The sequence below is a fragment of the Corythoichthys intestinalis genome, chromosome 6 (genome assembly GCF_030265065.1).
Source record: "Corythoichthys intestinalis isolate RoL2023-P3 chromosome 6, ASM3026506v1, whole genome shotgun sequence".
Classification (NCBI taxonomy): Eukaryota; Metazoa; Chordata; class Actinopteri; order Syngnathiformes; family Syngnathidae; genus Corythoichthys; species Corythoichthys intestinalis.
Genome location: NC_080400.1, coordinates 45,918,592 through 45,936,417, shown reverse-complemented (window position 1 = coordinate 45,936,417; position 17,826 = coordinate 45,918,592).

Below are 17,826 nucleotides of genomic sequence, written 5' to 3'. Positions count from 1 at the left end.
GTCAAAGTGAGCATGCACATACTCTTGTGCACGCCTGATGGAGGGGGGTGTCTTGGAAAATACCCCTTGCTCGCTGAGGTCGACTTTGGCGCGCTCCTCTTCTTCGAAAGTCGCCTCCCAAACTTTAGCTGCGGCGAGCGCTGCTTCTGCTTCACCTTCCGTCTTCAGAGCGTGTAGTGTTGCCTCGATGCGTGCCTTCTCGACCTCCATGTCGATTTGGCGTTTGGCGTACCGTGCTCTGGCGTAGGCAGCTTCGGCGTCTGCTCGTGCTTGTGCAGCAGCTTGACTCGTTCTGGACCGGCGTGAAGAATGAGAATGACTGGCCTCCGACCTGGTGACCACTTGGCTGATAGGTGGTGAAACTTCTTGCTGAGACATCTTGGGTGCTTGATGTGTTGAAAATCTTTTTACTCTTCTGCCCTCAGCCGAGCGTATGGCTACTCGACTTTGGCAGCGAGCTAAACCGACAAAGAAACTTGGAGGCCCGAACTCCTTCCTCTCATTTATTTCTTTGTGTCAACGTGTGTGCGTGTGTGTGTGTGTGTGGTAAAACTGAAACATACATAAAACACAAATGTTATACACAAAATAAAAGGTTCTATACAATTACATGTTTATGTAAATAACAGAAAACTGGCTCCATTATGAGCAAATGAAATGAAGTGGCTACTTTAGCTTAGCACAAAAACGTGTGGGTTCGCGCCACATAAATAACAACAAAATAACAGAATAGACACACCAAAATTACATCTAACCCATTGTTAAAACGTACAAACTTACAGATTTTGTTTTGTCAAGGGTTCCCAACGATGTATGGTGCAGAGGAGGTGTGCAACGTCTTAACACCTCAAGGCCTCTTTTCCAACTGAAATAAAAAGTTCTTTCTGCCTGCTGCTTACAGCAAGTCGCCACTAGGGGAAGCCGAGCGCAAACAGCAATACCAAAGAAAAACTTAAGATTCTGAGTTAGAATAGCGACATCCTGTGGACGGATGAACAATGTACAATCTTAGAAAGAAACCCAAAAAGTAGTCAACATAAGACCAGAGGACATAACAAGCCTACTATCAAAATGACTAAGTCAGCTAAAAATACATAATGAGCCTTCATGATTTAATATTTATTTTCCCTGCATTGCATCCAACGCACTACGTATCTACTCTTTTATGATGCCACCTCAAGTTTAACTTCATTGCAATATTAATTAATTGTTTTATCTGATTTTTGATGTCATTTTAATTTTAGGTGTTGAAAAACAGCAAAATGGAACGTGCATAACATGCCCCTTATCTGGACATGTTTTTGATTTTCTTTATTATCTCGGTTTTGTTTTTTAAGTTTGCAAATAGGTGTTCTGACATGTTGATGAATGTCTCCTTCATGTACTCACCATCTGTGAAAGGTTTTCCATGCTTTATTATCTCCCGGGTTGCAACAAAACATGCAGCAGTAGTGGAGTTTGGCGATGCAATCCACTTCTTCAATCTATTTTTGCGCTCCTCTAAGTTCTTCACAAGTAATGGAATGGAACTTTTTTTCCTCACTCCCAACTGGGTACTCGGCTGCCGGTTTGTTTACAATAGCCACCTGCCTGGCATCGCACCCTGCTGATAGAAACGTGTCGCAAAATATGACGCAAATCTTCATTGACAGAAATGTTGAAATTTAATCATTATTCTACACATTTTTACAGCATTGGAAAAGGTTAAGAATGTTTGTGTCATTTTTGTCCTCCTACAGAAACCATATCAAAACAAAATTTATATTTACTGTACCTCCACAATCTTTTTCCATTTTCAAACATTTTTGAAAATGCTCCAGGGAGCCACTAGGGCAGCGCTAAAGAGCCGCATGTAGCTCTCAAAACACCGGTTGCAGACGCCAGCAATAGGTTATAGCAGGGGTCAGGAACCTTTTTGGCCAAGAGAGCCATGAACACCACATATTTTTAAAAGTAATTCTGTGAGAGCCATACAATATGTTTAAAACTAAAAATACAGGTAATATGTGCATTTCATGTAATTTCAACACTTTGAAAGTACAAAAAGTCTCTGAATTCTTTTTAAATAATAATTAGATAATATTACAATAGTTATTTTAATATTTTTTTGTGTCCACAGAAAGATTCAACCTATGTTTAAAATGTTTAATCTTATTTCGTTGTGTTTGTGCAAAATACACAAGTTTCAGTCTAAAAAGACTGTTGTACTTACGGTTTTAAAACAGTAGGGGGCAGTGTTGGCTTCTTGGCGTGCATGGGCAATAGACCCTACCCACGTGATGTCACAACTCCGCTCTCCTGACTGGTGCCGCCCACTTGTCCGTCAACACATCGTGTTGACCTGTTACGGCTACGTACATTCCTCCTATTTACGGCGTGTTTTTCTGCTCGTTAACATTAATAATCAAAATGGTGAAGGCGTGTGTGGCGGTCGGTTGCAATAACAGAGAAGATAGACGGAGAGACTTGAAGTTCTACCGGATTCCGAGAGACACGGAGAGGAGAGAGCGAGATGGGCTGCTGCAATTCGACGAGAAAACTGGGCTCCAAACGATTACCACAGATTATGTAGTAGTCATTTTATATCTGGTAAGATGCATTTAATATATACTTAGAGGGTTTTGGGCTGACAACCACAATTAAGATCATTGCTAGGCTAATCGCCGACAACATACACGTATGTATGTAGTGAGAGTGCTATCGCTAATCCATATAAACATTAAAAGCCCTAGCTCCATTGACAAATGACATGAAATACATTAGACTTGACAGTGGATGTTAGCAAGAACAAAAGATTTTGAATTGAAAATTTCGTAACTCACCTTCCGAGCACAAGATTCCTGTCGAATTTTCGTGTACGAGGACCTGTTTCACCCAACCAGCAACGTAGCATTTATAAGCCTCCAAGCTCTTAAAGTTTTTCAAACTTTCGTGAGAATAGGCTGATTTTGTGTGGACAAGATAGTTGTAAATATCAGGGTCAGGCAGAGACGGCGAAGGCAGCCGGTCAAAAATCATCGATTTAGGCATCAAATATGGATCTGGCGACTGTATAGAACGAAGCTTTTCCACATAATGCCTTTTATGCAACACATCCAGTGAGTTTACGGCATCAGAAAGCACCGGGTCTTCCATGAAATGCATTTTAAATTCCTCGATCAATTGAAACCAATGCTAATACAGAGACAAAATGACGGACAAGTGGGCGGAACCATACAGCGAGCACGTGGTTTTGTGACGTCGGTGGGTAGGGTATATAACTGTCCGCATTTGAGAGCGAATAAGAAAAGAGCCGTCTGTGCAGCAATGCGAGATGGACGTTGTTAAAAGTATTTTTTTTTTCTTGTTTCAGGTGAGAAAAAGAGCGGATTGCTTTACTTTAGGATGGTTGCGGTATTTGTTGTGTGTTAATATAGTTCAGAAATATGTTGATCTTTAAGTATGTTTATGTATGACTGCAGATGTGTTCGTACACGACGAGTGAATGCTAGTAGTGTCTAAAATGCAGAAGTTAAATGACACAAAAAAAAATGTGTTTATTAATATAATTATATAAGAATTAGCATTTTAGAGCGAATAAGAAATGAGCCGTCTGTGTGCAGCAATGCGAGACGGACGTTGTTGTTTTTATCTTGTTTCAGCTGTACAAGAAAAATGGAAATAAAACAAAATTAAATGTATAGCAACAGACTGAAGCATTTAATCTCTGTCTGTACCGCGCTACATATGCATAGCTATTATTTAAACCAACTGCCAGACGCATCATCAGACTTTTGCGTTCTCCCCTGCCGCACCGGTCCCGAATGTCGCCTGATCACTGGTTTGCCAAAGGAAAAAATGTGAGCGCCCCTTACTGGTTTCTAATTTTAACGCTTCCCCTGTCGCCCTTACGCCCGCCCGTTTTCCCCAAGGTTCTAGCGCCCTCTCATTACAAACTTTTTTTTTTTTTTTTAATTGAAGATTTGTCTGCGAGCCAGATGCAGCCGTCAAAAGAGCCATATCTGGCTCACGAGCCATCGGTTCCTGACCCCTGGGTTATAGTATATTAATAATAACAGTTTATATAGATGACTAATGCTGAGAAAAAAAACATGCTATCATTTTAAAAGTAAATAAGACATTAAGGAATTACTTAGTACTTGAGAAGTTTTTTAATTGAATACTTTTTCACTTATACTTGAGTAAATATTTTTTTGGATGACTACTTTTACTTGTACTTGAGTAATATTATTTTGAAATAACATTACTCTTACTTGTGTACAATTTTTGGCTACCCGACCCACCTTTGAGAGTATGGCCCGGGGTAAATGCATTTTGCATTCTGTGGTCATTTGTCAATTCAGAGACTGCAAACTAAACAAACAAATAAATAAAAATAAGCCTTCTGTGTGCGTGAGTGAGTGAGTGAGTGAGTGAGTGAGTGAGTGAGTGAGTGAGTGAGTGAGTGAGTGAGTGAGTGAGTGAGTGAGTGAGTGAGTGAGTGAGTGAGTGAACTATGATTTTTTTTTTTTTTTAAATGTATGCCAATTTTCTCTAACAAGGTATCTAATTTTAGAGCAGTAAAATGTAAATTTCTGTTTTGCTGCAGTGGAAAGGAGGTTAGTAGCTTCAAGCTACCTTAGGTGGCCAATGAGCATCTGAGACCAAGTAGGCTACTGCATAACTTAATGAGACCAGCCAGAATAACTAATCAGCCCCTTAAGAAGCTACGTAATGAGAATAGTTGCTACTGTGTGCACGTGCGTGTGAGTGTGTGTTTTTTGTTTTTATTCTAACAAAATTTAAGGTGACGATTTCAAGTATGTTTTCATCTTTGACTTTGTCAAATGCTGGCTTGAGTTAATCACGGGTAATATGGATAATACATATTACATCATTGGAATATTTATTCCAAAACCGTTCTCAAACATGTTTGAACCAACGACTTGCAAAAATTTGAATCAGTAGGGTTTGGCTCATCTCCATCTGACTTCCTGTTGGGTGTGTAACAGGACGTCAAGGCAGTAATCAGCTTATCACGTGAAAGTGCAAAGGTTCCTGATTTAATAGGTGTGAGCGAGGGCGGGGTGGGGTTTACAGGAGGAGACAGAAAGATTTTGTAGGTTACGTAACAACTTTTACTGTCTACCCTTGTTTTTCTTCAGTTTATTGATAATTTTAAGTATTCAAATTCAATACACAACTATTTATCATACTGTAAGTACTGCATGAAATATGAATTTACTACTGTGAAATAAGATGAGACCAACCCCCCACCCACCCAACGGCATTTTAATGCATTCTATTTTATTTGAGGAAGGAATTAAGTATTTGAAAAAAAGAGTCTAATTTTCTAAGTCAAAATGTATCAAGCATAGAGAATAGCATTCAGCCACCAAGCTTATTATGTTCATGAAAACAGTTTGACATTTTAATTTAAGAAATAAAAACATTATTTTGCATTGTAATTTGTTTCATTGAAAACAAGGTACTTATGTTTTGAGATTAATAATGTCATTTTGGATTAAAGAGCCTCTACGTAGTGGTGGACTGTATATTATAAACTACTACAGAAACATGAAAATATTACCAAAGCCAGACAATTGCCTCTTCGATTCAAGTAACAAGCAAGTTTCAAGTCATTTGGTCATTGTCTCAAGCAAGTCCCCAGTCTCTCCTGTGATGGGCAAGTGGAGTCGAGTCACAAGGTAATATCGAGTCACGAAGTTATGTAGGGTCAAGTAGTTACAAGTTTGTCAAGCCAAGTTTGGTCAAATCAAAAGCTTGTCGGGTGGAACCAAAAAGAGCCTTAAATTTGTCAAGCAAAGTCAGGTGAAGCCACAGGTTTGACAAGCTAAGTCAAATAAAGTCAAAATTTCACTGTGCCATGTATAGTGAAAATGAAAAATAATCTTTGAATTCTTTGCAGTTCGTGGTGTGACAATAATCCCCTTCCAAATTTTGAGAACTCAGCCCAACTTGTTAAAAGCTAAAGTAACAGCAAGCTAGTGAAGAAGAAAAAGGTCGATTTTCTCTTTTTACAGGTTCTTTTATTCTCTTAACGAACAGGAGATGAAGACACACAATTCAGGAACGAAAAGAAAGCAATAATCACCCAAGCTAAATACATTCATTAAGGAAAGAGTAATTAAAAACTGGCCGGCCAGGACGAACGTCCCTCAGAGCCTCACGCAGGTGCCCCTAAGTAGATCTGCCCCGAACCCTCGAAATCATTCCGCTTATATTTGTCCTTATAAAAAAAAGTGGAAAAACCCAAGAAACACATCAGAAAAGAGGAAGAAAAACAGAAACTCACTGCCCACATCTGTCAACAACCTTGAACAAAAGACGACTCCTCGCAGGGAAAACAATACTTGTCCCCGGTGTCCACAAAGTAGACAAAACACAGTGCTATGGTGACAATAAATGATTATGTGAATAAAAGGAAATACATATGTACACAAGCAGTTGGCTAGCTACAGAATGTGAATAAAAAGTCTGGCTTTGTCACATTTGACATTATTGGCACAATTATGATCATTTCAATATTGATTCTGTGCAATACCGCACTCTGGTGGTCGAATTATTACAAGTGTGACAGCCAACCCTGTTCTCCCCTAATGTGAAATAAAAACTACACTCACAAGATATAAGACACCAAACAAAACTCAAATCCTGCCCTTTTTAACAAGGCACTTGTGTTAGCTATAAACTAGCTGATGTTGTTTCACAGTATAAAATGCCATTCCTTGCATTTCCAGCATACCTATGTGTCGCACATCTTTCTTTTGGCCTCTCTGCATTTTCCAGTCCTCAACGAGCTGCGGCAGTTGGTTGGTACGCCACTCAGTTTTCCTCATCAGCTCATCTCAAGTTGTGTCAAATCTCAAGTCACTGCCTACCCAAGTCGAGTCTTGAGGTGTTGCCTCCCGAGTGGAGTTGAATCTCAGACCTTCAAAACCCAAGCCAGTGTTGCCAACTTTCTCGATTAATCTGGCGATTTTCTTTTGTCAGAATCGACTACCGACAAACCTAGCGACAAGTAACCATAATTTTTTCCAATTGTACTGTATTGTATTTCTGGTCCATTTAGTTTGGCAATGTTAAAAAAAAGTTAGGTTTAGGGTTAATTTATAGTTTTAAACATATTTAGGGCGTTAGTTTTTTTTTGTTTTGTTTCCTTTTTTGGGGGGTTTTGCTTCTCAAACGACATTATTTCTTTCTCCCACAGCGTCCATCACAATTACATGCAAATTACTAATTATGCAAATTAGGTGATTACGTCATCTAGCAACTTCTAGGACAGCCAATAGCTACATTTCTTAATGGGGACTTGGCAACACTGACTGACCCAAGTAAGTAAAGTCCAACTCTGCATTTTTTTCCTTCCAGTCCCAGTTGATTTGTTAGTTTTACATTTTTTGTAACTCGTGTCGACTAAAGTCCAAGTCCCTATGACTCAAGTCCATTTGCCTGACTGATGCTTTTGTCAACAATGGCAAAAACATTCAATTACATGACAGATGATTACATTTGTTACTCATATTGTACTTCAAATATTTTATTCATTCATTCATCCATTCATCCTGTTGAGAATCGCAGGGAACTAGAGATAATCACTAGCGACTACCGCCTGAACTGGTTGCTACTCAATCACATGGGTCTTATTCATAGAGAGAATAAGGATATCAATTTTAAATGTTATGTTTCTATAGGAGTTGTCAGGACAAGCCCATCACACATTACAACATAATGAGTGAAAGCTTGATGTGACACAGTGACATTGTGTGCATAATAGGCAATACAAATGTAATACAGTACAGTAATGTAATTAACATTATTGATCATATGAGAAGGCCAGAATGCCTCATGAGTCATGCCATATGATAAATCTGGAAACTATAACAACAATGTCAAATTACACACACTTACACACACACTTAGACCTTATAAATAAACTAGATAGAAGTAACCATTTCTTGTATAGAAATGTTATTGTTGCATCTTCCAGGGTAACAGAAAGGTTACCAGTGTGGTCAACGTCAAAATTTTGTAAGATAAATAAATGTTTTTTTTTTTTTTTGAATAAACAAATAAATACAATACAATGCAGATCATATGATCACAAACAAAATCAGTGGAAACATACAGTATGACATAGCCAAAGTGCCATTATCAGCCTAATGAGGCCGCAGCGGTGTGAAAAGACTGAAAATTATATTGCGCTATATTCGATGACATCAAGAAGAAGAGGAATAGGGATATGTTCAGTTATTTATGATTTGAAGCTGATTATGAATTTATTCTCATCTCACCATTTCTTCCACATTTTCTATTTTTAGCTTATTACTTGGATATATTTAGGTTCTTACACTGCACAACTCTTCTTTGCGGTGCTGCCAAGAATAGAGAAAAAAGTGAATGGAAAACATCAAGACAGCTGATTTTTAAAAATTGGAAAGCTAATTTGTATGCACTTTTTAATGAAACAGGCTGTTAAAATTGGCTGACACTGAGCACATATAGGAAGAACTAGGGAAAAAGGCTGAGGACTGATGAATAAATGACGAGCGATGAGAAATAAGATGGGCTTTAAGGATCAATAATCATCATGTAAAATGTTACTACAGACACGAGTAAAGCGCATTCTTACACGCTACTGAAATGTTCTGCTGTCTTTCACATGCATCATTGGGAGCATTTCCTGCGTGATGCCTCTGACAAAAATGGTGGAAAAAATGCCTCTAAACTTAACCATTCATCGTCTAATGTAAATCACTGAATTGTCATTTTGAATTATTCTATGAAGCATCACAAGCTTCAAATATCACATAATTGACATTAAAACTGTGTGTGTGAGAAGCTCTGTGACTTGTTGTCTCCCATGAGGGTTCAATTCAAGCACAAAACATTTGTGTGGGTTACAACCTGCAAAATATGTATCATAGCTCATGTAACTCTTGCGCATCTTTTTAAAATTACTGTTAAATTATTCATCTGCTGCTGTGTTACTGTAACTTTGGGGGGGGAAACCTTCTCCAGTGTAACGGGAATCCTCATACAGTGTGTACAGTGTGATATTTTCAAGGAAAACGAGAGAACGAGAAAGTCAGAGAACCTTTTTACATATAAAGATTTGGTAACGATAATACAAAGTAATTAATTCAAGAAATTTAGAACAGACTTCAATTTACATGGTGTTTTAAAATGCATTTGCGTGGGCGAACCCACAAGAGAATTCTCAAAGGGTTTAGAACAGCAGGCAGTAACTTTCATTTTCTGCAATAAAGGGGGAAGTGTAACCTCGACCTTTAAATTCCATGCAACCACTCTGGAGCTTTCTCCACATGGTCACACATAATGAGAAACCTGTCCCGCAACTAATAAAATAACCTGTCCTGCAACTAATAAAATAATGTGTAACCATGTGTTCACTGACTAGCTGACCATGTACCAGTAGTTCAGTACCAGCCAGTTGTGGCAATTCAATTCACTTGTTTCTAAGACAAGAGGTAATTTCTGGTATATCAGAAAGCATTCCTCTGTTGTTGTTGTTTTCATCTTATGGCCAACACGCTATTCTGAGTGACTTCATCCTAAAAATTAATGGTGCTGTTGTGTAATTTTGAAGCTTGGAGACGGAGGAGGGTTTGGACCAAAGTGCTGTTTGTCTCCATGGTAATGAAGTCTGCAAATGGAAATTAGTGCAGATGTGAGAAAATGAGAGAAAACAAGAACACATGCTGTAAACAAGCCTACAATTGAACATGGTATACAAAGGTTATTAAATAATGAGAAAAACAAATATGGTGGGACACATATTAATACTCTTGCTCCTGAATGCACACCTGATCATTCAGCCAAAGTTGTAGTCCAACTTTATCTAATTTCCAAAAAGAAACTATTTAAGGTATTGATGTTTCATTTTCAATGTCATCAGCTATACAGGTATATTCCCTGTCATAGACGTAATGTAACTTCTGCACATAACCCCAAACCTCCAAGTCGAGATAATGTCTTTGAGAACCTATTGACACATTTATATGTTTAAAAACAAATTAAGAACAAGGCTAAATAATCTTAATTGTTCTCTCAAAGACCAGAGCGGGATTGTAGAAAACCATGATAAGGGATTAAGTCCGAAATTATTGGTAATTCCGGATGATCGAAATCCTCAAATTAGGTTGCACAAAAGCAGCGTGTTTTCATACACGCCTGATTCTGGACAAGTATCCATGGCGACTGAACCCCAGCAGCTGGCCTGCTCTACAGCAGGTTTAACTCTGCAGTTAAATTGTGCCTCTATTGGGTAGCGCTGCTGTCAGTCATCTTCTTCTTCACCTCCATTTTTTTCTTCTACTACTTAAAAACGACAGGCTAAACACATGCTTAGCACTATTCTTCCGTATTCTGCCGCATTGTTTGATGAAGAGAAGAAAACTGAAAATCCACCATTAGCTATTTCGGGATAAATTTAAAGAATTTCCTTTATTGAAAACTCTATCAAAAAACACTTGTAAACAGAATTCCTCTCTCAGAAGAATATGGCCCACAATGTCAGTACTGTCAGAAATTAGTGTTTTATTCAGAATTCTCATCCACACTTAACTACATTCAAGTATTTTAACTACAGTTATTTCATTTGCAATTATTCGTTCACGTTCATTATTTTTCAAATAAGTATGATACCGTAAAGATATTTAAAAGAAATCCTGCATGATAATGAAAGAAATATATCGCCACAAGACGGAAAAGTTCCGTATTATTATAAATGTGCTTTTAACTTCAATAATCTTTCAATTCATTCATTTGGTTTCAGCCAAGATTTATGTTGACTACTAATAAAGATTGCTAAAACAGGCGGGGCTCCTTAGTGACAGTTCTTAATGTTGTTGAAGTAGCAGCTCTTGCTCCGGAGGAGCAAATTGAGTAAAATGAGCTTAAACACAAAATTAACTTATTTAATTTGACCCACTATTAACTAATCTGATTAAAAACGACCACAAGTACCCAGTCCGCCATTGTGGAGGTCTCTCACCCGCAGCACACTGTCAACAGTCGCTAAAGTTACTGTTTACATTGCCTGACGCTGGGCTACAGCCCGGTGCTTCTTGTTTCAGCAAAAACCTCATTGGTTAAACTGTCTGAGCTGGATCAGTTGGAACAAAGGCCAGGACCCACTACGGCCCTTGAGGACCGGTTTTCTCACCCTTGCACTACAGAGTAAAAATGTTCAAAATGCTAGTAATAATCTGCTATGAGTTGACAGACTCCCCTTTGCACTATATTGCCACTACTTGTATTATATTTTTGTGTTTTGTTGCTTTCGTTTGTGCTTTCGGGGTGGTAATTGTTTTGGTGGTGCTGCCACCTACAAATTGTGAATGCATACTACATTGGCAAATTGGAGGTTTCATGAACTTTTGCGCTTCCATGTGCACGCAGTTTTTCCCATATATAATGGTTGTGTAAACGCGGAACTAAAATAACAGCAAAACACCACTTTTGCGTTACTGCACAAGATCGTTGTCATGTAAATGAGGCATTAGTGCGAATAGCTGAACCGAGTAGCAAAACCATGCGATTTCAACTTCCGGTTTCGGTAATATTATTTCGGGGAAGAAAGACTTTAGGACCGAAACTGAAACCAAATGTTTAATCGCATTTTGTCTGAAATTTTTCGGCTAACAAGTTTTCAGTGCATCTTTAACATTAATTCATTCCATGTTCCCGGAGTCTGGTATTATCCTTCGGATTATCGAATAATTCCACGACATTCCTCTTTAAACAAATGATACTTTTTTTTTGTTACCTTACAGAACTTTGTGTACGTAACTGAGTAATTAAAGTTGAGGTGTCATACAGAACCAAGATTCCACATCTGCCTGTTTCCAGCACTACTAATTGGGGACAGTGATGAAAACAAGTTTGGCACTCCTGGGCAAAGCAGTATAGAAACTGGATGAATGGCAGCTAATTAGTTAGCAAACATGTGTTCACCTTAGGGATCAAAATAAAATTTATTTTGAAAAAAAAAAAGTTCAGATCCAGGTGTAGATATCATAATAACCACTGATAATGATAAGATTTTCTGTTGGCAAACAAAGTGGCAATGACTCTCTCATGTACTGATCGCTGCATTTTTTTTTTCAGCAGAGATGTCTTCATACAGCATGTGAGTGTCCCAACTTTAAGGCGAATCAGACCATCAGTTTTAATTGGCAGCAAATTGAATTGACATTTTCACGGCCACAGTAGAACAAATGACTTACAACACCTCATGATCCATTTGTAACCGTAGAAGGTACACCACAAAAGCACACAAAGTGTGTCAACTTAATGTTTATTGCATTAATTGGCTTGTTCCTGTCATTTTGGTTTTAACAAAATTTGCAAATTTCCTTATACCCTGAACTCGTCCAGTCATTTGCAGGGCACATACCAAGACAGAGAACCATTTGCACTCACATTAACACTGTGAGAACTGATCCCATTGTAGTTTCACAGATTGTACAAGTACTAATCTAAAAATACAACATATTGTACATACTGTATACTGCATAAATTAATTGTAGGGGTAAGTTTGAATATTGTTGTAACATTATGAAGTGACTTTACACTCATTTGGTTTGCATAGTCGCAACCATAACTACATAGCAGGGGTGGGAAGTAACAAAATAGAGTATTTACTTACATTACTGTAACCAAATAGGGTTTTTTGTGTAACGTTTTTTTTTTTAAACAGTGATTTTGCTTTTACTTCAGTAACAGTACATTTTGTTGCAATTAAATTACTCAATGAAATTAATATATTCAATTACATTTTGAAGTGCTTCTATTACAAAATAAAGACAGAAATACAAGGCAAAGAGAAAGTGGTGGGGGAACATTAAAAAAAAAAAAAAAAAAAAAAAAAAAAGGGAAGGAAGTAATGAATTTAGTGTGTTGAAACAAGTGGTACATTGCTACTGCCGAAAGACACAAAGCATTGACGTCTGTTAATTTGTCTTCCCCATGTTGAACAAAGGTTAAAAAAGTAACTTTTACCATTGTTACGAGTACCCCTGGTGGTCAGGGGCCGCGAGCGTAACATAAGACGGCAGGTGTGAAAGGAGGAGGCAGTGGCATCAAAATTGTAAATTAAAAGAGTTTATTTAACAGAAAATGATTCAGGGGGTACTGCCCCCCCATACATCATGGTCACTCAGGTTATGAGTTTGATCCCATTGCTGAAGATGTATGCCAAATTTAACTTCTGTGACTGGAAAACAATGAAAAGAAAGTTGAAGAAAAAATATATACATTATACTTATGTGATATTCTATGTACATCGAGGATTTGGTCAGACAATATTTTGCTAAATAATACCTTCCCAATAGACACACGCAAAAATTAACGAATCCCTCATGTGGTTGGGAGACAAATGATTGTGATTATACAATTAGCCAGTAGGTGGTTCCGTGGACACATGCAGCTCCAAGAAATGAACCCTTTCTCGAACCAATTGGCTCAAGTGGTGCAATGCCTCATGAGGCTTCATCTCACCATCACTACCTACAGGTGTATAGCTAAAGTCCCTATCTCTGTGCCAACCTAAATACAAAAGAGATCATTAATAAACAAGTGGCAGAAAGCAAACTTCCCAAACAGAATCAAAGTCAACAACATAACAGGCTTCAACAAACCAATACAACCAAATTGAGAGCTGCCACCGCCTCTCCTGAACATAGCAAACAATTCAACTTAAATAGTGGCAGGACGAACAGATGATTGGCTAATGGTGAAGTGGTTCCAGCTGTGGAGGCCCTCTGTGATCACACAGGTGGAAACTACTGCAAAGGAAAAATACAGGTGAAAACCAACATAAACTAGTACAAAGTGAAAGGGAAAACAAACATACCTGAACAAAAGGATAAATTACTCCCCATCCGTAATACCATCCACACAAATTTGTCTGGGTAACTTTTATTTTGAGTAAATTTGAGATGATTTTGAGTAGACTTTTACACTAGCACAGTATTTTAATTTCAGTTAAATAAATATCATCACTTTAACTGTACTTTTATTTAAAAAGAAAAAAAAAAAGGGGGGGGGGGGGGTTATTTTTTACACCCTTGCTACTAAGTGGCCCAAAAGCAAATTAAACTTAACATCCATGCACTGAAGTGTTCTGATACTGTCTATAAAATCATGTTATGTTAGTGTTGAATACTGCATAGCAAAGCGGAGCATTCTTATGACTGCACAAAAATAAATTGTAAATGTAACTAGATATGTTCTCATAGAGAAAAAATACCGTACGCATTTGCGACAGAAAGGGTCTAGCTGTATCAAGTGATAAGTCATATTGATTGTGCTCAAAATTGCTGTCTTAAATTTTACAATGTATTTTAGTGGCCCATCTTGGTCAGTCCTCATCCCTCAGGATAAAGCCAGTAGCCCAGCTCGGCCCGTCCACTAATGGCTTTCCAGTCCTCACTCGATTCACAAACTCCACATGACCTTTTGGGAGCAAGCCAAACCCACAACAAAGCAACCCTGACAGCTGCTAACGGTCTTGAGAATGGTGGAGACGCTTGTGTATGTGTGTCTGAAAGCATAAGAGCTGTGTACTGTTATTTGTGAGTGTGGAATCGGTTGAGGCAGTGTGAAAGAAGGAGCGAGACAACCTGGGGCTAATGGCTTCCCCACAGGGACATCGCTTACTCAAGCTCACAGTAAAAAGTGGGGAGACATAAGGGAACAGAAAAAGCTAAGACTTCTAAAGCATTGTTCTGCTTTAAATATTTTTCTCGAGTAAAAGTAGTGGTTCTCAACTGTTTTCAATTGATTCTTCAAGAATAACTATCAAAACATCTTCATTTTTTTCAACAGAACTTCATGCTTACAGGTTCAAAGAATTAATTGAAGCACTTCATTCAGAAACTGAGTTTTAACCCTTTAATCTTCATTTACAAAATGAATATGCAGTAAATGTGTAAAATTCATATATCCATCTGGTACTAACCTGTTTATTTAAAGAACATTTAAATCAAGTTTTTCATCTTAAAAAATGAAGGATGCAAACAAGTCAACCATAATATGTAAACCAATACCAGAGGCTCTTTAAAAGGCTGCTGGAGGCTGAGTTTGCACTAAATTAATTTTCTTCAGATCTGATTAATGATATTCCAATGAGCAAGTTCATATATATTTTTTTCTATTAAACCATGATATTGATCAACATTGCAGGAACTACCATAGCTCCATCATGACTATTTGAAGATGATAAAGCAATGAATGCTCAATTTCCTAGTAGCAAACAATTGGGGGGGTTCTCAAGGCACTTAAATTGAGTGTCAAATATAGTAAATGACCAGGGTTCTCAATTTATGAAAATTGTTTAGACTGAGACTACTGTAGTTAAGGCAGGGCTGGATGGGAGTTACACATTTAAACGATGGTCGAGGTATCATTTATTTTCATTTTTTGTATGAGAAATGTAAGTTATGGTGTAGGGCATGAAAATGGTGTGGAACGCATGTCTCTCACCACCAACGCAGAGAGCTGATAACATTCAATAAGTGCGTATTTGGCTAAGGTCACCGCAACAACTTTCATTTTAACGGTACATTGAAAAGTTTGAGATCAAACGAATGAAACTAGGCATACTTCTTTTCTCATTCATTCATTCATTCATTTTCCATGCCCCTTTTCCTCACGAGGGTCGCGAAGTTGCTGGAGCCTATCCCAGCTAGCTACGGGCAGTAGGCAGGGGACACCCTGAACTGGTTGCCAGCCAGTGGCAGAGCACAAGGAGACATACAACCATTCACGCACACACCCATACCTACTGACTCTGGTGACCTACTTTATCATGAACACAACTGTTACACAACTAACAAAATTTACCACTGTGCGAAGTGTTTCATTGCTAGTTATGGAAATGGAACTGCAATCTCTTTTGATATTTCAGTACAGTTTAAAACTCATCCTGGTAAATCCTCAGATGTTTGTATTGGTTAACTTCATATGCAAGACTGTTCTTCGGGTGCATGCTACAAATCCCTGTGGACACGGTATTATGTCATGCTATGAATTCAAAACTAGAATGCTTTTGTTCTCACAATTTACAAATGCACATTTTAAATCCCAAGTTTGAGGACCTAGAAAAAAGCTGATCAAATATGCAGCACTCACTTTTCACCGGATTGTAAAAATCTGAATTTATCTCTGTTAGAATAAAATAGAAAAACAGAGAAGCATAGAAAAACAGACTAGTTAATTAACTTTAATAGACTTAAGTGTGATTTTGGGTAACTGTGATTTTGGGTATGTTTAACTGTATCTGTCTGTATCTGTATTTAAATAATGTGTTTCATACGAAAAGGAAAATTATGCGAAAAGGTTAGCTACAAGATTGCATCCCTGTTCATTAAATTAATGAAACCATAGCCATATACTGTATAAAAACAGTTTGGCCAACCCGTGATTTGATTGTGATTGGCCAATGACAGTCATGTGACAAATGGCAGCCATTTTGGTCCCAAGCTTTAATTGGGAATTTTAATTCCTTTATTGTTTCTGGATGAAAGGTGTTATTTTCACATTTAGATTGTTAAATTGAGAAGTGGAAGGGCTGGACAGTGCGTGCCAATGCACAAATTTCTGAAAGGCGGCTATGCAAAGTGAACAGAATACAGAGACGGGAAAAAGTATTTTCTCTGTGATGTAATATTAATATAAATATTAACTTCGTGTTAATTAGTAGTATTGTATGAAATAAATAATAGTAGAAGAGAATTCTTATCAATTTTGAAAATAAAATTGGAATTTAAAAATAAAATAAAAAAAATAATAATAATAATGGAAGATTAATGATGACATATAGCATCTCACCAAAGTAATCTGTTTCAGAGCCCTGATGGGTTTGCAGCATGATGACAAGTTGAAAATAACGTCGAAAATTAAATGTGTAATCCGTCAAAAGGAAAATGACTGTTGCACTGAATTTCTTCCCCAAATCTGTGGCAGCAGGTTTGCGTTACTTGGGTGAATTTGACAGAGGAAGTCAGAAGTAGTTGACATGGTTCATCAAATGGATGGGTCATTGGTTCGATCTGATTTCCAGTTGTCATCCTGTCAAGGTCGGAACCCTCGTATAGCGCAGAAGCGGGACATATGACAGTTTCTGTCCATTTCAATATTTAAAGGAACCAAAGCACAGTAAAGCTGGAAACCAAGGCTAACTGGTATTGTGATGCCTGCATCCATTATATTGTTCATGCAAGCCAAGTTCTTGGACGAGAAACTCACTTCTTAACCAGAAACTCACACAAGATTAACTTGAAAATCTATTCTGGTGTATCCGGTACAAAACTCCAACACCAGATGCAGTGGAGTACAGGTATGTGTTAAAACTAATATCAGTTGCACAGGATATTATCTGCCAAAGCGTAGGGTCCTACTTGAGCCATACAGACTATCTTCAACTTCAAAATCAACGAAGGGTAGAAACCGGAGGTTGCCTATGATTACATGGACCTTTATTTGAACATGCATGGTTCATCATCTGTATTTCATCTAGCTAGATACTGCCTGTTTATTATTTTTAAATCATCCAACTGGCCGCCTCACTGTTATTGAGAATACACTCAAATCATCTAGGATAGGAGCTGGGGATACCTATCGTACTTAATGTGTATTCATTATGTGCCATTCAAAATGAGCAACAAACACTTCACAGGATATTCTCCAATTTCAGTAGAATTATTGGCATTTCAAAGCAATAGATAGGGTATATCAGCATTTATAGTAATTGTGTATTCACATTTACTATGCAAGTCAATGTGAACTTCACTTTTGCTG